This window comes from Antechinus flavipes, chromosome 4, assembly GCF_016432865.1.
Source record: "Antechinus flavipes isolate AdamAnt ecotype Samford, QLD, Australia chromosome 4, AdamAnt_v2, whole genome shotgun sequence".
NCBI classification, from domain to species: Eukaryota; Metazoa; Chordata; class Mammalia; order Dasyuromorphia; family Dasyuridae; genus Antechinus; species Antechinus flavipes.
Genome location: NC_067401.1, coordinates 192,223,877 through 192,244,510, shown reverse-complemented (window position 1 = coordinate 192,244,510; position 20,634 = coordinate 192,223,877). Strand labels below are relative to the sequence as shown.

Sequence of the window (20,634 nt, the reverse complement as noted above, 5' to 3'; positions counted from 1 at the left end):
AAAGCCATATGAAAAAATACTCTATATCAATATTGCAGAAATGGAAATTAAAATAATTCTGAGGTACTTACTCATACTTACTAGATTAGTGAATTAAACAGAAAAGGAAAATAACCAACATTGGAGGAAATGTGGGGGTAAATGAGACATTAACGCACTGTTGGTTGGAATTGTGAATAGTCATTCTATAGAGCAAATTTGAACTATGTCCAAAGAGCTATAAAACCATTTATACTCTTGACCTAACCATCCCTCACTATGTTTCCAAAGAGAGATATAAGACAAAAAGGGAAAGAACCTGTATGTACAAAAATATTTGTGACAGCTCTTTTCTGGTGGTAAAGAACTGGAAATTGAGGGTCTGTAGCCCAAATAAAACATGAGGAAAATGGACCTACATATGCAAAAATGTGGCTACCCTATGTGTAGTGGCGGAGGAACTGGAAATTGAGTGGATGCCCATCAGTTGAGGAATGGTATATGAATATAAGAAATTGTTCTATAAGAAATGATGGCAGACTGATTTCTGAAAATCCTGGAAAGACACGAATTGATGTTAAGTGAGCAGAACCAAAAGAACAACATTGTACACAATAACAAGGTAATGTGGTGATCAGCTGTGATGGAGTTGGCTCTTTTCAAAAAGATGATTCAAGGCAATTCCAATACTTTTGTTAGAAAGTGCCAACCACATTCAGAGAGAGAATGATGGAGACTGAATGTGGATCAAAGTTTAGTATTTTTGCCTTTTTGTTGTTTGTTTTTTTCCCTTTGTCTTGTTTTTTCCTTTTGATTTTTTTTCCCTTGGGCAACATGATGTGAAGAATTACACATTTAACCAATACCAGATTGCTTGCTGTCTGGGAGAGGGGAAAGAGAGGGAGAAAAATTTAGAACACAAGGATTTTCAAAGATGAATGTTGAAAACTATCTTTGCATGTATTTGGAAAAATAAGATACTATTAGTAATAAAAAGAGAATTATCACCTGAATTCTCAGTGAGTCAAAATCTTTTTACTGATGGAGGTCTTGTCTTGATGTTGATGGCTGCTAAGTATCAGTGTGGTGGTTGCTGAAGGATAAGGTGGCTGTGGCAATTAAAATAAGACAGAAATGAACTTTATCTCATAGACTGACTCTTTTACTTATACACCAAAAGGCCACAATAGGATTATTAATTGACCTAATTTCAATTTGAGAAATGGAGAGGGAGACAGGGGAATGCCTGGTTGATGAAACAGTCAAACACACACAACATTTATCAATTAAGTTCATTTTATATGGGCACTGTTTGTGGTGCCCCAAAACAATTACAATAGCATCAAAGATCACTGATTACAGATCACAACAATAGATGTAATAATGAAAAAGTTTGAAATATTGCAAGAATTACCAAAATGTACTCAAGATATGTGAGCACACACTGTTGGCAAAATGGTGCCAATCGATTTGCTCAACACAGGATTGCCACAAACCTTTAATTGGTTAAAAAAAAAAAAAAGCAACATCTGGGAAGCACAATAAAATGAGGTATGCCTATATTCTCTTTCTTAGTGTTGCTTATTACTATTGTCTATTATTGCATTATTATCTCTCTTATTCTCTCCCTTCTGAAATTATTTTGTATATACTTATCCTTCTGCCTGTTATAGTCCTACAAGAGAAGAAAAACTATCATATTTCTGTCTCCCATTATCTACCATGTTGTCTTGCGCATAGCACAAACACCTGTTTGTAGGATTGAATTGAATCAAAAAGAATGGCCAGGTTCCTAACCTCTGTGTGTATGGATAAATTAAATGAAAACTAATCTGAAAAGATTCAATAAATTCATAGCAAATACAGACACCATTCTAGTTCATTCTGGAGTTCGATCTCTGTCCTTGTCACTTTATATTTCTACACTTCTGTCCCTTGAGTTCTCTGTTGCTTTTTTTCCTTGTCTCTCCCTATCTCTGGTAAATCTAATTTCACTTTATTTTCTTTCACATAAAGGACCACAAAATGGTTGAGACAGAAATGGGGACAAAAGGTGGAAGGAAAGAAAAACAAAGACAGAATATTATGCTGTCGCTTCTCACACAGACAAGGCCTCCTGATGAGATTGGAAAACGCAGGTAAGCATCATTCTGTCTCTGAGTTTAGGACAGCAGTCAGATGATGTTAAAAACATATTCTCCATCACCACCACCACCATATTGTCTTCTCAGATTACCCTAAAACAATAGTATAAGAAGCCTCTCACCATCAATCCTCTTAGCCCTAAGCAACATGGTGCTATCTCAAAAGGAGCCACAAGGTGGGTACAACCCCACCTAAGCTCTAACATCATAGTTCTACTTCTCTTAGCAGAGATTCCTCAGGTCCTCAGAGAACCAAGAACTAGTTTCTTTTCTAACATCATTAATAGTATCTTCAGTGAAATTATTTCCCTCTTGAAATTATTTTGCGTATCCTTATTTGTGTACATATTCTTTCAGCAGAATATCAGCTTCTTGAGGACAGAGACTATCATATTTCTCTCTGTCTACCACTTGGCACATACATAGAAGGCTGTCCATACTTCTTGGATTGGAAGGAATCTGAGAACATCTTGGTTTGTAACCTCAGCAAATATCTGCAAATTAAACGCAATCTAGCCTATACAAGAAGGTCACAGCAGACAAAAATACAAGCTTATTTCTCTTTAAATCTCTACAAGTCTCTCCCTCACATTCTGTTACTTTGTCTCCTTGTCTCCCTATCTTTGACTATTCTAATTTCACAGTTTCATATCACAGAAAGGACCAGATGGTGGAGGTAGAAGTGGGACCCTAGGGAGGGAAGAAGGAAAAAAGGAGAGTGTCATTTCATTAGCCACAGAGGCCAAGCCTTCTGAGGAGGGTGGGAAAGCAGTGCTTTATCATCCTATTCTTCTCTAAATCCTGACTCTGAGTTCTGATGTCAGAGCCCTGCCTTCACAGTACCTGCCACTCTGACTCTTCCCAAGGAATCCATAGAAGAGAGCTACAAGGGGGGATAGGTGTAACCAGTCATGTACTAGCTCCAAAGGGCTCATACAGCTGCTATGAAGATACCCCATTACACACATCCTTTCCTCCAGGAAAAAAATGAGTACCCAACCTCATCTCCCTTTAAGCTAAACACTTGTTATCATTATTAGTATCTTTCTTTTGAAATCTTAAGAGTTTTTCATGTTTTCTCCATTCTGAAATTATCTTGTCTCCATCTGTATAACCACTACCTAGAACATTTCCTTATGAAGTAGAGGCAGTAGGTGTTTGTTGAATGGAATGGAATCTAAGGAGATAAATTAAGTTAATAACCTCAGCATATTTGCTCAAATTAAATGGAAACTAGCTCAGAAGATTAAATAAAGGTCATAGCAAGCACAAGTACCATTTTAGTTTATTCTGGAGCATAATCTCTATTCCTGTTCAAGTTCTCATTTCTTTTAACTCTGAATTTCCCCATCTCTGACAAAACTAATTTCTTTTAGTTTTTCTTTGACAAGAAGGACTAGAAAGTGGCCTAGAAACAAGTGGTACAGATGAAAATAAAAGGGAAGAGCACCATTTTGTCACTCACTGAGCCAGTAAGACTGAGAGAGAAGTGTTTCTCATTCTGTTTCTTCCCCAAGTCCCTGCTTAAGATAGCAGCCTAGGGGTTATAGCAGCTGGGTGCATATTCCCATACTATAATGTGCCTCTCTGGTTCCTTCCAAACAACAGAATGAGAAGTCTGTCACCCACCAACCCCACTCTTATTCCTGAACAACAATAAAGCAATGAAAGGGAGCCATGCTGGGGGGAGGGGGGAATAACCCTACTTAAATTCTAGGCTCATGGTACTCCTACTCTGAACATGGAGGTCCCCTTATCCCTTCTTCCAATGAGGACTCTAACTCCCATAAAGAATACAGGTAGATTCTAAAACCATTACTTGTCTGTTTCTTCATAAATCCCTCAGTCTTTACAGCTTTCCCTCTCCTGAAATTATCTGCTGTATACTCATCATTGTATATGCTCTATTCCCCCAATAGAATGTAAGCTGCTTGAGGTCAGGGATCTTTTTACTTCTCACTGTATCTCTAGTACCAAGCACACTGCTTTGCACATAGCAGGCAATGAATGTTTGTTGAATTGAATTGAATCTAAGAAGAGAAGATCTAGATTCAAAACTTTAACATAAAATGAACTAAATATTAAACCAGTCCAGGAGGCTCATTACATTCTAGTTCAGTCTAGAATTTGGTCTCAATTTTTTAATCTCTTCAACCCTCTCCCTCAGGCTCTTTTGCTTTATCTCCTTGTCTGTCTTATATTTGACTAGTCTAATTTTACTTTGTTTTCTTTTATAGAAAGGATCATAAGATAACTTGGGCAGAAATAAAGGTCCTGAAGGGGATCAATTTTTCCCCTCCTGAGACAAGGCCTGATGGTGATATGCATCATCCTGTCCTTTTCTAAGTCCTGCTTCTGAGTTTTAGGAGAGCAATAAACACATAAGAACTCCTCCCTGGACTTCCCCAAACAATATCTTAAGAAATCCCTCACCTCATCCACCCCCAACCCACACATAGCCCTGAATGTTCTTACAGCTGTTCCCAAAGAGACCCACAATGACAACTGTCCCACTCACAGTGATAACTTGTTTTCCTGAAGGTCACTGTTGTCTCTGGCTATTGAGAGGCCCGAGCATAAAGAGGTTTGAAATGATACAGGTGACTCAGTGGAGGAGAGGATAACCTTTTTTTTATCCTTTTTTCCTCACTTTTACTTCAATAATCCACAAACATTAAGCATGTATTAGGTCTAGTTATTCCATGTTAACTATCACAGATAAAAAATTCACTCAAAAAGTTTACATTTGATTTTGCCTACTCTCTCTTCCTTACTCCTCAAAGATCTTTGTGGAAAAAACTTGTTTTCTCATCTGCCCTCCCATACTCAACATAAGACCTGTCCTTTCAGCCTTTCTCACTATTTTCATTAGTTGCCCTACTAGTCCCAGGGCTTCCCTCATATCCTTCTGAATATTCTGTTCTCCTTAAGAACCATGAAGAAGAGTGTTTCCATTCCTCTCTTCTGTCCTCCTTTTTTGCCACCCCAATGACAATTATTTAAGGTGGATTACCACTTTTGATACATACATTCCTCTGTTGGTCATCAAAAGACTCCTCATATATGTTATCAAGAGAAAAAGTAATTGAACCAAAGATATATTTTACCAGCCCTCTGATTCTCTCCTCCCTACTTAACTTGATTAACTTGAATACCAGGCTACTCTTTAGATACTTTCCCAAACTTCCACATTAGGCAATATTAACAAGGAATCTTTTGTTCTATTGGTGGTAGTTCATTATCTAGACAAGTGGTCTACTATCTGTTTCTTCAAGTTTAGGTGAGAGCATCATCCCCTAGTCAAGTAACTATTTATCCTACTTCTGGCCTGACCACTACACCTTCTCACACAACTATCTGAGGGGTTCCCACTTCCAAAACAAAAAGAGTGGACCAAAGGATGTCTGAGCCATTGCCTTGCATGATCCTCTGGCTGCCAGCCCTCATTGTTCATTCATATATCTTCCATGTTGACTTTCTGGCTAAGTCCTCTAGACTCTTCAAAGGCAATGCGGTTCTCCTCTCTCCCACCATAATATGTTTTGACCATCTGTTAGATTTGCCCCAGAATCTGTTGCTAGGTGGTACTTGCTTCCATCCTTTAGAGCATAATTTCCTGACACCTCCCTGCCTGTCTGTGCAGAAACATTCTTCATTACTTTTTTAAGGGAAGCAAATGATAATCAGGTAACCAGCTTACTCAGCTCATTACATTAGGTTGTCTCTGGATATGTTGATTTGAAGGCCCCTGATTGATCACTTCCATAGGATGGACAATATATATCTGTTCTACAAACAGAAAATATTAGCTGAATTCTACCACAATTAGTTAACCCCATTTCTCTATAGAAATGGGAAACCTATTTATCAACTACCAAGCCACTCCTTGCTGGACTCCCCCAAGACTGGGATTCTCAAATGGAACTTAGAATTTCAAGAAAAATAGTTGAACAAGCAAGGGATGTTAATAGCTCAAGATCATGTCCCATGTTCTGGCAATGTCTCTGTGGTATGCAATTAATTATAAGATGGTTATTTTACTGCTTTCCACACCAACACAGCCAAACACAAGGATCCCTGAAATATTACTAAGGAAATAAAAGGAAAGAGAGCATCATCTTGTTCATGGCCATCTTTACACTGTGTTGCCTTTTCTCTGGTCATCTCTACTTCCTCACCACCACTGCTGTTGCCACTACCCACCACTAAGCTTGAATTCCTTTCCTGGAATGTCAGGTTCTGATAAAAGCCTTCTCTCTTTCCTGGAAACTGGGCTCCACTCCATTTTCTAATAATTTCCACACTATACAGCCTTTCCTCCTCCCCTTTATGGGTTGGCTTCCACCATTAGACTATAAGTTCCTTCAGGGTAGCTGTTTTCTTGCTTGCTAGTAATCACCTAAGAAATGATTTTTCTAGTTACCCACACAAGTTAGACCTGTTGTTGAGATTGAGAAAGTAGCAGTTTATCAGTCTGCCTGTCTGCAAGTTCTTTGTCAGCTTAACACAAGTCACATCTCATTCCCATCCACCTTCATATGCTCCTCCTGACCCCTGAAAAAAAAAGAGGAAGTCCATTATCCACCAAACTTATTCCCATACCTATGCATGGGAATACACTGCCAGTTTAAAAGAATAAAAATAGTTATATAGCTCCCCACTTAAGCTTTAGTCCCTAAGTATTCTTTCTTCTGCCATGCCCCCCATGACCTTAAAAGGTGGATGGGAAAATATCAGATTCAGAGGAGACAGAAAAGGTAAAAGACAATGAAGAGACTAAAGAGATTACTTAGCCTAAACCTCAGAAAGCTACCAAACACCAGTGTATCAGTGGCAGGAAAGGACTAAGCAGGCAGGCAAGTGACACTGGGTCATGTCATATTGGAGCATTTGGAGAAGCCAATGAATAGCATACATCAGTGAGTAAATACCTGAATAAGTATTCTAGAGGAAAGAGAGAAGGGATAACTGAGTTTATTTACCAATTTGTTTAGGCCAGTGTCTGGATATTAAACCTGAACACATCCCATACCAAAGAGAACCCATCTCTTTAGACTAAACTAAAACATACCATGTCAAGTATTACTGTTTTCTGGGGGCAAGAGGCATAGAATCATGGCCTCTATTTCTATAGATATAATCAAGTAAAATCTCAGCTTGGACATCCCATAATGCTACAAAATCTACCTCAAATTGATGGCAGAACAAAGGAATGGCTCCGCTGATGTAGATCATGGGTCTACTTTTCAGTCTGCTTCCAAACTTATGTAGCCAAAGCTTGCTTCCCCTGCACAAAACAATGGGATGATTCTGCCTTCTACCCCCTGCAAGGTTGGCTCTGGGATCACATGCTTCTTTCCCATCCCATTAACAGTATTGATTAATATATTATTGATTAATAAATAAGCTTAATAGATGAAATACAATGCTCTATACTCACTAAACTTGTAAAAGCCATCTTATGCACATTTTTACAATAAACATTATCTTCTAACAACTCTTCTGAGGGAAGACAGGAGGAAGTTGTAACTGGTCTGTATAAGGAACTCTGGATTGACTTAATGTGTGGACCACTTTAAAACTCAGCGTTATCAACTCTTCACTCCCCTCCATTCCACATATCCAATCAGTTGCCAAATCTTGATTCTATCTCTCTCTTATCTAAGCCCTTCTATCTATTCACAATTACCACCTAGTTCAGATACTCATCACTTTTTACTTAGAATATCGGAATGGCTTCTTAATTGGTCTCCCTGCCTAATCTCTCCCCAAACAAGTCCATCTTCCACATTACCACCAAAATGATTTTCTATAAGTGCACATTGTTATGTCACTCACCTCGATAAACTTGAGTGGTTTCCAGTTGCCTCTAAGATTAAACTACAAACTCTTCTGTTTTTAAAATCCTTCACAACTTATTCCAATAATCTTATCTTTCCAGCCTCACTGGACATGGCTTTTCTTTAAAAACTCTTTGATGTAGTCAAATTGGCCTTTTCTCTATTCTGCACTCAAGATACTCCATCTCACTTCCTATTCATGTTCTCCTCATAGAATTCTTTTGTTTCAAGTACTATATTCTACATGAGAACTTTCCTGGACCCGCAAACTGCTGGTGCCCTTCCTCTCAAACTACCTTGCATTTAATTATTTTGCATTGTTTATTTATTCTGAATATACTTATATTATACATATACTTATAGTGTTTCTCTTAGAATATAAATTCTTTGAAAGTAGGATTTTTGTTCATTATACATATTCATAATACAATACACTATTGTACTGGTAGCACTAGCACTCAATACAGTAAATGGCACATAGTAGGTACTTAATTGACTATGATTAGTCAATTGTCTTTTTTATTGACATTTAAAATGTCATTTTAATTTTAATTAATAATAGTCAAGTTAAAGCCTGTCCAGGTAGAAAATCAGGACCAAAATATAATCTTCTTCACCTACCTGATAGGTAACCCTAGGGGAAGCAGGTTTTTTTTCAACCTTGATTCACTTTCTCTAAATTCTTTTTTGAAGCACTATTACAATTGTTAACCCTTCCCGTGCCCTTCATGATTGTGCTTAGCAATTTAGAATTTAGTTTTTGCTTCTAAAAATGTGATTCAAGATTGGGGGACAGAAGCATGGCTAGGGGCTGATGGTGTAACTGGAATGTATACCCCTTGAAGCTAAAAAACAAAAAAAGTCCCATGAAAGAAGACAATTTCTACTTGTGTTATGCCATAGTTTCCTTTAACTGTTCTACCTCAGTTTCCTTGAATTAGTTTCCTTGAATTATATCTCCATTGTCCTGAGTTAGTATGTAACCTCCATCTTTTTCCTGTCCATTAGGGCTATACTACCCACTCTAAACATTTTAAAAGATAAGACTATCTCAGATACCTAATTGACATCTTTACTTCTGTTTGTTCAGACATCTGACTCTGGCCTCCTAGTTAGTAAAAATGTATAGTTTTCCCCGCATCCTGCTAGAACCAAATTTATGGTCCTGAAACTTCCCGATCTTTGCTTCCTGTCTTTGTTTCTCTTCTTAGTAGAGTCCTATTAAAAAAAAACTGGAAGTCTCATATTCACCACTGGACATTTTGAGATGCGAGTCCTGTCTGGTCAATCAATCAATTAAGCTCCCCAATAAATAAACTCTCTAATCTCTATCTTGCCTCAGTTTCTCCAGCATTACACTTGAATAATACTGTGTAATCCTAAATGCTCTTTGAGGTTGTTTGTTCTCTGTAAAGCAGAGATGATAATACTGTCCTCCCTCCTTCACCAGAGCTATGAGAACTTTGTAAATCTGAAGGAAGTGAGAAACATGAACTGTTCTGATTATTTGGGGAGGTTCCCAATCTATTAAAGACATTCCCAGCTGCAGCCAGCCCATTGAGCTAGTCTTTTCCCCCAGTCTTTTATTGATTCCTTAGGAAAAAGCTTTTTCCTTGCTGAAGTAGGTGGAGACAGTTATCATCAATCTCTGGGTGTCTTTGAACACGCCCGCCCTTGTGTAAAGGCAAGCACATGACCATTAGGGAAACATGCTCTGTGAGTGTGGGGGCAGGGAGGTTGGGATAGATAGAGGGATCAAGCAAGTGTTTTAAGCTGTCACACTCCCCCAGAACTTCGTTCAGCATTGGTGTGTCTTTGGAGCAATTTGCTTTGTGGAGAGCCTGGAAGAGAGAAATGGCTCTAGTCAATGTGGTCTCTCCACCATATTTAGGTAATTTTAGTTTCTTGGCAAAAAAGGCTTCTCCCTGGAATTTTTAACTGCCTTCTCCTCCGAAGACCTCTAATATCTTCTATGCGAATTATTTGTGAACAGATGTTTAGAGTTTAAAGAGTGTTAAGAAATCCTATGCTAATCAATTTATTTAACTGGTTTTCCTATTTAACCACAAACCAAATTAGGGTCTTTGCTGCCACTGGAAGCCTCATTCCCTCTCCAGCTCCTGTGCCTCCTTTTCCTTAGATCTGCTCTACTTTCCTCATCCCAAACAGACCTCTTCATTTATCACTCAACAAATGCTGCGAGATTTTACTGCTGATCCTATCTGGAAAGCGAAGTAGAATTTTCCCCTTTTTCTAAAAAGAGGGGGAAAAGAATCCAGATGAGCAATGGGTGAGACTCAGGCACCCCAACCTGTAAGGAAAGTTTGCCAGTCTCCTTTCTACCATGCCCATTAAAAGAGCTCAAGACCAGAGCCATAAAGAAAACTACATGAACTTGGGTTGTGCACCTAAGTAATTTCCTGTTATCTTTTTTATGTCACTCCAGATGTACCAGCAACTAGGTGGACCACACTGGGAAACTCAGGCTGTATGTTCCCTCAAGGCCAGTAGTGTGCCGGTAAATGTTTAACAACTAGTTCACCAAAAAAAAAAAAAAAAAAAAAAAAAAGAAAGAAAGAAAAGAAATGTATGCAGGACTTTTAAATTTAACCTGCATTATTAGCATTCTCTCCATCACCTTCTTAAGTCTAGATATTCAAAAAATAAATCAAGCCCTGACTTGTAGCATTTGACAATTTCTGAAGTATAAATGGGCACGATGAACATTTAATAATTGGATGTAGAGCCAAACCAAGCTAACTCCAGCATACTCTGCCTACAGTACTAAACTGCCTTTGTATACTATTGATACCAGCCCAGGTTTGGCATACAGGAAATATTTGAAGCACAAAGGCTGGAAGTAACTCAATCAAAATCACATGCAGCAAAATCAGAAACCCTATCTCTGAAGGAACAGCCTAAGACTTTTAGGAGAATTTGCCTTGGATGACCCTCCTCCCCAATGGCAACCACATCCATTCTTTTCCCCAAGAGTAGACAATGTTGTTTATTGTTGTTGTTCTCCTTGCTGCATATGGTGGGTGTTTAATAAATATTTGTTGAATTGAACTAAAAGTTTTCTTTTGTGTCCCAGGTCTATGCTTGAAGAAGTGGCTGTATGACTTTGCAAATATCTACAATGAAAGGAACCATCCAAAATGGTAAAAAATATGAACAGACGGTAAAGAAATTTTTTAGATGAAGAAATTAAAGCTATCCATAGTTATATGAAAAAATGCTCTAACCATTTATTAGAGAAATGAAAATTTAAAACTCTGAAGTACAATCTCACACATAGGAGATTTAACTAATATGACAGAAAATGGTAGGAAAAGATGTGGGCAAATTGGGACACTAATGCATTGTTGAAGGAGTTATGAACTGATCCAACCACTTTGGAGAGCAATTCGAAACTCTGCCCAAAGGACTTTAACCCTCTGCATACCCTTTGATCCAACAATACTGAGTCTGTATCCTAAACAGATCATACAAAAATGAAAAAGAACTCACGTGTACAAAAATATAACAGATTCTTTTTCTGGTGACAAAGAATTGGAAATTGAAGGATGCCCATCATTTGGAGAATAGCTGAACAAGTTGTGGTACATGACTGTAATGTAATGGAAGGAAAAATCCTGAAAAATCCAGCCGTAAGCAGCAGGTGCTTGCACAGGCTTCATTTCAGAGCTGGGCTGATTTGTCCCTCTTTAGATGACCCAGTGATACCTCCCCCATCCCCCACAGGCATACCATATGAATGTCAAACAATGCAGACCGACCCCTGCTGGCTTAGCCCTCTGCAGCTCGGGATTTCAGAGCTCAGAGAAATCTGCCAACCTTGGCCTAGGCTGCATCACCATGCCCAGAAAGAAACATACTCAAAAAGTATGAATTATGCTACAAGGCATGAGGTGGTTTGTTCCAAATCCTAAATCCAATCCTTTCTACCTTGTCTCCCCACCTCTAACGTACTTGGGTCTACTTCAGTGAGAAGGAGGAAAAGTTCTCTGTTATAGCAGTGTAGTAGATTCAGTCCTGTCAATCACCAGAAAACAGTGTAGAGACACCCATTTACAGCACTCCAGACACGCCCAATTCTCTTTTGGACAATGGACCCTTTTGACAATCTGGTAAAATCTATGTATCCTTTCTGAAAATACTTTTCAATACATAGAATTACAAGGAAAATGATATTGAAGTGAAGATTTTTTTTCTATCTAAGTTCCCACAATCCCTAAAATCTGTCTACAGACCCCAGATTAAGAACCTCTGGACTGAGGAGGAAACGGGCCCCAGTTAAACGGCTTTCCGTGTAACTCGGATGCTCTTCTTTAGCTATTTCTCTACCCCCCTGCAACACGCCCACCTGCCTCCTTGCGAATTTTTCTATGATGTTATCTTTGTCTTCTCCAGAATCAATCTCTGTGGTCTGCTCTTTTGACTTGAATTGCCAGTCAGCACAGGCCAGACTTCCCATATGGTTCCCATTTATCATTGGTATGGCCAGCTTTCCCTACTGGTCCCCCAAAATGACTTCAAAGGGTGATTGGGTATTTTTCCCAGAGGCCTCTGGGTTGACCATAATCACTGTGTTTTTCTGGGCTACTGAAAGCTTTGATATAATGATTCAGTTTCATCTGGTGCTTACTCTTTGCGTAAATATTGTCCAAGAAACCTCCCTCACCTGCCCTGTGTAAATGCATTTTCAGCTGTTTAGCCCTCTTGATGGTCTGAAGTCCTGGCCAAAGGGAGAAAAGTAGAGGGAGATTTCTTCTAGTGCTCAGGAGGGTAGAGCTGGACAGGAGACGCCTGAAGAGGAAGTCACTGCTGCTGGACAAGTGAGCCTCGCCAAAATAATCCTGCTCCTGTCCCCACTCAGGTTCTGCGTTTCTGGAATCTTCTGACTATGGTGGTAAAATCTTTGGTCCCATTCTCTTTTACTGGGAGATTCAGTGAAGGGTAGGGGGGGACATCCACTCCCGCCTGGGAAGGGAGCAGATTCTAGGTCAGGAAATGTTCCAGAAAGACAGGTATGAGCTAGAACAGAGAAAGGATGCCCCGAACCCTGCAAACACTCCAGTCTCTGCCTTTCTTATTTAACAGAAGCAGTCAGCCCTGCTGTCCTCTTCTATGCTAGTGCTCCTTCAGTGTCACTCTGCTAGTGTGGGCCCATTAATTTTCCCCGTTTCCTGGCTCTCAGGCCTATCCTTGGTGGATTGACACAGGCTTTTCTGATTGCTCAGTAATAGCTGCTCTGGTCTGTTCTAGGATCAAATATATTCATTCTGAAATCAGCTACAGGTCTTGAGCATCCAGGAGAGGATTTCCAAACAATCTTGTTACCATGCCAATGCTTCCTTCCTGAAATAAGCCTGGATAGGCCAAGGAAAATGCTTTTCAAATTCCCAGAATTCAAATAGTTCAACCTTCCTTCCCTTTCCCACTGCAGGGCATGCAATCAACAAGCTTAAAGGTGGTCTTCTATTAATGCAAGATGGTCTTCAAAAACAAAACATAAAAAAAAGAGTTTGCTAATCTAAGAGAAATTAGACAAATAAAAGGCAAATCTCTAGCCTACCTTGGTAGACTCCCAAGTATCTTGAAAATTTTTAGAAGGGACAAAATTGACAACCCTAAAACCCTATGTGGTTACAAAGAGATCCTTCTTTCCCAGCATCCTGTCATGGTGGAATATGACAAACACAGTGCTAGGAAAAGCATCACCTGCTCTTTTGTTCTGCACCAGAGACCTTTTTCAGGGTGATGAGGTTTAAATTTAGGGAAACAAAAGGAAATTAGGGTTTCTGGTGGTCAGGGAATTAAATGATAAGGTCTAGTGGCAGGTTCGGGGTTCAGGGAACCAAATGGAGAGGTTTGGTTCCCCTGCATTTTCTTGGGATTCGGTGCAAGGATAGGGAGTTTGGGGGACTTCCTTCTGGCGGCGCAGAGGTTCCCTGTAAAGGAATTTGCAGACCCCAAAACCTAGATTGATAAAAGAGTTATAAAAATAAAAAGATTTTGGGGATTGGAAGCATAGAGTCTGGTTAGGGAAATAGGTAAGGATAAAGAGAGGATGGTACTGGAAAAGAATATTCCAGTGGGCAGATCTATGGAAAATGGAGTTTTGCACTAAGAATGGAGTTGTGCACTGAGAATGCAGTTCTCAGTGGGCAGAAAGTCCTGGTAGCTGGGTAAGCCACTGAGGTCCATCTGCAAAGACCTTAGTTGATAGAAGCTCATTATATTGTTTGTCTTGGTTGGGGTTGGGAAACCGGAGCAGATCATCAGAATGGGAGCTAGGACAACCGGAGTAGATCAGAACCCATGGGGGCAGAGCCCAAGTTGACTCAGATACAGTGGGGGCTGGGACAAGCCCGGATCTCCTATAGGGAAATTGAAATTGAAACTGAAACCCCTTTAAAGTTGAAAAAGCCTGAAAATGGGTTCATATGACTAGTTCCTAGGCTTCTGCAACCTAACCTTTAGTTTAAAACATACCCCACATAAGACATTACTTCCTGACCACTTGGATTTCAGGCTAACATAAATACTCAAGACTGAGGAGCAGCCTCATCCCACCCTAGGCTCACATGCCTCCTACTTCCAAATCATTTCATTCTGACTCTTTGGTTCTCAGGGGACTAGAACTAAGGGGCTCTGAATCATTAAGAGTTGGTAGAGGTCCCCGCTCAAATGAGCCTCTCAAATGAGAGGTCCCAGCTTTTTCTTTGAGCCTTCCACATCTGGCTTTGAAGATAAACATCATAGGATTTAGAACTGGAAGGATCCTTACTGGTCACTTGCAGACAGAATGGAGGCCCACAGTGGGGAATTGGGCAAACACCCAAGTAAAATATAGCAGTGGGGCAGTATGGGAACCTAAAATCCCACACTCACAAAAGAAAATCTTACTTTCTCTTCCTTTTCTTTTTTTCTTTCCTTTTTCCTCTCTTCCCTTCTTTTTCCCCTTCTTTCTCTTTTCCCCCTTCTTTCTCTTTTTCCCTCCCATTCTCTTCCTTTTCTTCCTTCCTGTCCTTTTTCTTCCTTCTCTTTTCATTCCTTTCTTTCTTCCATCTTTTCCCTTCCTTTTCTTCTTCCTTTTTTTTTCCTCTTTTTCTCTTTTCATTCCTTCCTTTTTCTTTTCTTTTCCCCCTTCCTTTTTTCATTCCTCCCTCTTAATTTCCTTCCTTTTTCTCCCTTCTTTCCTTTTCTTCCTCATTTGTATTTTCCTTCCTGTTTTTCATGCCTTTCTTTTTCTTTCTTCCTCTCCCTTCCTTTTTCCTTCTTTTTCCTCTTTCCTTCTCACCTCTTTCCATTACTTTCTTTTCTCTTTTTTCCTTTCTTCCTCTTTCCACTCCTTTCCCTTTTCATTTCTTTTCATTCCTTTCTTTTTTTTTTTCTTTCTCTCATTTTCATTTACCTTCTCCTTTTCTTCTCCCTCCCCCATTTCCTTCTTTGCTCTCTTTAGCTAACAAAGCCCTAGCATGAGCAGGGGGTTGTAAAGAGCTTTCAAAAGCTGTTTCTGGTCTCTAGGTACTTCAAAAAGCCCAGAAAATGAAGGAGACTCAAAGTTAGCCATTCCTTTTTTTTTTTTAATGGTCTACCAAAGCCCCATTCCTCCCTAAAGGAGGGCCACAGGGTGGTGACACTGCATACTTGCTGCTTCCCCCCCCCAGGGCACACTGGCAGTTAACTGGCTTTAGCAGCTGTTAAATGTGAGCCTTTGCACCCTGGAGGGTGGGAGACAGTTGCAGCCAATTGTTACAATTGTTGGGGGAAGGGAGAAAGAATGAAGGGAAAGAGTTGCCATGGCAACATACTCCAGGGCCCCACCTTCCGCTCTTAACTGAAGCATTCTCGTCTGCCTAGTGCAGCTAAACCCAAATTTTCCTTCCCCAACCTTCTAGGTTTTGGCCCCTAGATGGCTCATTGGAGCAAGCACTGAATCTAGAGTCAGGAAGATCTGAGTTCAAATTCAACTTCAGATCTTTAGTAACTGTGTGACCCTGGGCAAGTCACTATTAGAACTATGCCCTACAGAGCAATTCTGTTCTGCACGAGTAAGGGAGAGTCTCATCACTGAGAATCCCCCTTATCAAAGAAATTATAGGACCACCTTAGGTAATATTTATAAGGCGCTGACTCTGAGCAAGAGGGCCTAAGTCCAAATTTTCTTTCAGGTATTTACTAGCTATGTGACCCTAGACAAATCATTTAAAAATATTTTTTTAATAATTTTCCAAATTCTCCTTCTTTCTCCATTCTATCTCCCACCTATTGAGAAAACAAGAAATAATATATGTAAAACATATTTTGACATTAGCCGCACTATTTAAAAAAAAAGAAAGAAAAAAAATTAAATGAAAACAAAATGATTCAATAATTCTGCACTCAATTCATCAGTTCTTGGTCTGGAGGTGAATGGTGATTCCTTTGGAATTGTCAAGACATCTCACTTATAAAGGTAAAAAAAGATCTTTGATTTAAAGCAAAAAATGCAAATAACTATTATTATCATTGTTGCTGTTGTTGTCACTGTCATCATCACTGGCAACTGGGGCTCTGGGAAAGGGCCCACATCTCTCAAATCATCTTCTCCAAAGACTGATCTCCACGCTTGAAATCCTAAGATTAATGATTCATTTTGTCACCTCTGACATTGTTTATTAAAATGTAAATAATCCTGGAAAGATAAAGATAGGAGGTTACTAACAAGACAGAATGAATTATTTGAACCACAAGGACAGATGAAGATGAAAACAGTAAGGGAGGATATTCTTGGGAAAGGGAGAGAGGAGCTAGGTGGAGGAGATGAGTAGAGGAAACTGAACATAATTGAAAAATTTTTTTCACTGATGAATTCTTAATTTTGCTTTTACTAATATTGGGAAAGGCTACTGGGTTGTAGAGTGGCTAGAGCACCAGATCTGAAGTAAGGAAGACTCATCCTCATGATCTCACCAGCTGATACCAATGTGTGACCCTAGGTAAGTTAATTAATCCTGTTTGCCTCAATTTGTTCATCTGTAAAGTTAGTTGGAAAAGAAAATGGCCAATCTCTCCAGTATATTTTTCCAAACAAAAAGTTTTGTGAACCTCATTTTTTAAAAAATTAAGAAAATTAAAAACCTATGAGAGCAACTTTTATCCATCCACAAAAGCACCAACTCAAAACTTTCTATTATCAAGCCTCCAGATCCCTCCTCCACTGTCTCTTAAAGTCAAATCAAAGCATCTAAAAGTGGAAAGGACACCCAGCTTCTATTTACTCCAAGTTATCCACAAAAGAAATCTCCCATTCAATATGGAACAAGTAGTCACACAGTTTGAAGTCTACCAAGGAAGGGGCAGGAGTACCTCTCAAGAAATCCATTCTAGCTACTTAAATTGGTCATTTCTATCAGTTGTTCCCAGTTCTCTTAATTCCTTCATCACCTGTTTTTGTTCAATCATATCTGACTGTTCATGACCTCATTTGGGGCATTCTTGTCAAAAATGCTGAAATGGTTTGCCATTTCCTTCTTTTGCTCATTTTACAGACAAGGAAACTGAAGCAAACAGTGATTTGCCCAGGGTCACAGGATAGTATATATATATATATACTGTGTGCCAAACACTTTTAAAATATTACATCTTATTTCATTTGATCCTCTCAGCAACCTTGTTAGATAGATACTATTGTTATTCTCACTTTATAGCTGTGGAAACTGAGGCAAACAGATTAAATTGTTTACCCAGCTTCACATAGCTAGTAAATGTCTGAAGCCAGATTGGAACTCAGATTTTCCTGATTCCAGACCTGGTATTTGTTACACTGCATCATGAGCTGCCATTAATCAGTTCTCATAGGTCAAATTCCAACTTTCTTTCCATTCCTTTCCCCTCTCTTCCCTTCCAACTTCTTCTCTTTTTTCTCTTCTTCCAAGCCTCTGATGGTGAGGTGTCCTTCTGTTCTGGCTCCTCATCCTTCTCTTTACGTGGACAAAAGCTCTTGACAAGATGACAGGGCAATAAGGTGAAAAATAAATGAGGTGAAAAAATAATTCTGTCTCAATTTGACAGACTCATCAAATAGGAACCCAGGGGATAAAGCTAAAGTGAATGAAGCAAAAGGTGGCTGGAACTGACCCTTGGCCCACTCCAACTCTTTCCCAGCTAAATGATTCTGTCTGAAGGCCCTTGGAAGGCAAGTGAAGAACTGGTTGTTGGGGGAGAGAAAATTGCAACCTAAATGAATGTTTTGAAAAGGCCCTATTTATTTCTGATAAGCAGAATAAATTTAAATTAAGATAGAATTTGGATAACTGTTGCTGTTTTCAATTTCTTCACTGACAACCATCTCTTCTTTCCCAGACCCTTCACAATCTCCTTTGAGATTATTTACCCTTCCTTCTCCACCATTTCTCAAGTCCCTTTTCTCCCCATCTCCAAAGTTTAAATACACATACACACACACACACACACACACACACACACACACACACACACACACACACACTGAATTTTAGGGATTACCCTTAGGAAAGGGGCTTGTTGGTATTAAAAATTTAAGTGGGGGAAGGGAGAGAAAATAAATTGAAAACATTGAATAATTGAATGAATAATTAAAAAATAAATTTAAAAATAATTATGAATCAGCCAGAATTTAGAATGAAGAGAGACATTAAAAGAGCCAAAAGGGGATGTACCATAAAAGGAATAGATGTACAGGTGGAGAAGTAAATGGCCAGCTGGATCAGGTCAGGAATTAGAGATGAGATAGAATTATAGAGAGGTAAAGAGAACTTTCAGAGTATAGGATCAAGAGAATAACTAGGAACACATGTATTTTGATTATTGTTTGTTTCTTTTGAGTACTATCTTATTTTCCCCAACTACCTGTAAAGGTAATTTTTAACAGTAACTTTTAAATTTTTGAATTCCAAAATTTTTCCCTCTTTCCTTCTCCCATCTCTTCCTGAGATGGCAGGCAATTTGATATAGGATACATATGCAATCATGAAAACTGTATTTCACTATTAATCACAAAAAAATAAAGTGAAAAATAATATGCTTTGGTCTGCATTCAAACTACATCAGTCTTTTCCAAGGATCATATGTGGATGAAATGGAATTGAAGCCTCCCTGGGATTTGGGGGTCAATTCTTCCTTATAATTGTTTGTCTCTTCTAGACCTCACCACTCATCCTCTTTCCCTTCTCTTTCCTAGTAGTCCTAATTTTTTTTAATTCTCAATGCCTAGAAGTTTTCATGCTATAAACTTTGCAAGAAATTTTCTAATTTTCCTCTTCCTATCTGTGACATCAGGGGGCCCCTGAGATGTTCCTAGGTGAAGAATTCTATAAAATTCTAACCTAACCTGAGATTCCCTGTGCACAGAATGCAAAGGACTCAGGAACAACCCCATCTAACCTGGGAAGAGTAGGGATAACTTAGTATAAAAATGCTATGATTTCTGGAGATACCTATGGACAATAATAATAATAATGAAAGCTAACATAATCATAAAGTGCTTTGAAGTTTACAAACTACTCTATATGTATTATCTCATTTGACTCTCCTGTTCTTCATCCTGGGAAATAGGTGTTGTTAACTCCATCCCCCACCATACACACTCACAAATACACACACACAACACACACACATACACACACACACTCACACACAACACACACAATACACACACACTCATACACACTCCAAAATTGAGAAAAGTGGGCCAGCAGAGGTTATGTAATTTTGTTGAAGTGTTATAGCTGGTAAGCATCTGATAGAAGATTTGTAGAGTTTGGAAAAAAAAAAAAAAAAACAAAACATTGGCTTTGGAGTCAGAGGTTGTTGTTGTTCAGTCATTTATGTCTTTTCATGACCCCATTTGGGTTTTTCTTGATAAAGATATTAGAATGTTTGCTAATTCCTTCTCCAACTCAGTTAACAGATGAGAAAATTGATTCAAACAACATTAAGTGACTTGCCCAGGTCACACAGCTAGTCAGATATTTTCTGAGATCAAATTTTAATTTGGGTTTTCCCACTGCTAAGCCTTGAACACTATCTACTGTACTACCTAGCTGCCCAAAGTTAAGAGACCAAGGTTCAAATCCTTCCTCATGTGTGAACTTGGACAAGTGACTTAATTTTCCTGTTTTTTTTCTTCATTTGTAAAATGAGTGGGTTGATACCTAGATCAGCCTTTGAGGTCCTTTCCAGCTCTAGGCCTATGATCCTCTCTATCTCCCTCTCTTTGCTTTACCCCATGATCATTCAGGCCAGAGATCTGGACACATCCCAACTTGTCCCTTCCCATCCCTATCCCTATTCAGAGGTATCAGGTACCTGGAGCCTAGTTGGAGGTGGAGTGGGTAAAGATGCTGTCTCAGTGCCCTTCCCTTGTGGTTCTCCACATTCCCAAGAATGTCTAAAGTCATATAATTGGCTTATTAAAACACGCCAAATAAAGGTCTATTGCTTTTCTTAGAATGTTTGCAACTCTCCTTTATGACTCAGGTCTGGGAGATGGAGGAAAACAGGATCTTAAAGGGAGAATTCTGGGAAGATGGCAGAGTAGGTCAGCAAATTTCAAGCTTCCCAGATTTCCCCCCACAAATAAGGCAAAATTGTGCCTCAGGGAAAACATAGACTGGTGAAAAACAAAGACGACTTTGGGCAGA

At 39.1% G+C, this 20,634-nt stretch overlaps 1 long non-coding RNA gene across 2 annotated transcripts; it reads right to left on the bottom strand.

The window, feature by feature from the left end:
• Positions 1–353: 353 nt before the first annotated feature.
• On the bottom strand, positions 354–20,373 carry LOC127559194 (uncharacterized). Of its 2 annotated transcripts, XR_007953079.1 has the most exons (4): positions 20,300–20,373; positions 6,551–6,677; positions 988–1,088; positions 354–860 (listed from the first exon to the last, which is right to left on the bottom strand). It is a non-coding gene; the product is annotated as an uncharacterized LOC127559194 (long non-coding RNA). The 2 variants fall into 2 exon arrangements; XR_007953080.1 differs by lacking the exon at positions 6,551–6,677 and having other exon boundaries at positions 20,300–20,367.
• Positions 20,374–20,634: the final 261 nt, after the last annotated feature.